Consider the following 581-nt stretch of genomic DNA (forward strand, 5'->3'; position numbering starts at 1 on the left):
AAAACCGAAGCGCCAATGGGAACGCACGCCACGCACAAGTGCACGCCGTGGCTCCTGTCCCCCCCCCCCAGCAGGAACAGTCCTTGGGAACTGGGTTATTTTTGAGCAAAATAAATCATTTATTTTTAGAGGAGACACTCTATAGCATGTGCGCTAAACACTTTATATTCCTATGTCCAGATGAGTTACAGCCCCTGCTGAACTTATGTAACAAATGTTCTCTGTGCACCCCACAGCGTCATCAGACTAGCCGGCTGAATCTTAATACCGCCATCCAAACGCATTCTTAATGGCGCGAGCTAGAATGTAGAATGCTTTTGGGCTTTAGGATTCAAAAATAACTGCAAAAGGGTCTACTGTGCACCGAAAGTTAGATTAAAAATTGCAGGATGTTAAACTAAAAAAAAATTTAATCACACAATGTACATTCATCTCTATTTTTAGATTGATATGTACAATAAATATGAGAAAAATATAAAACAAAATAAAATGTTTGTTTTTTTTAAACACACACACAATTTTTTTTTTAATTATTAATTTCTTTAAAATCACACACACATTTTAGTATATTTATCTATATT

Source organism: Nanorana parkeri, unplaced genomic scaffold (genome assembly GCF_000935625.1).
Source record: "Nanorana parkeri isolate BGI_ZX_2015 unplaced genomic scaffold, ASM93562v1 scaffold1237, whole genome shotgun sequence".
Classification (NCBI taxonomy): Eukaryota; Metazoa; Chordata; class Amphibia; order Anura; family Dicroglossidae; genus Nanorana; species Nanorana parkeri.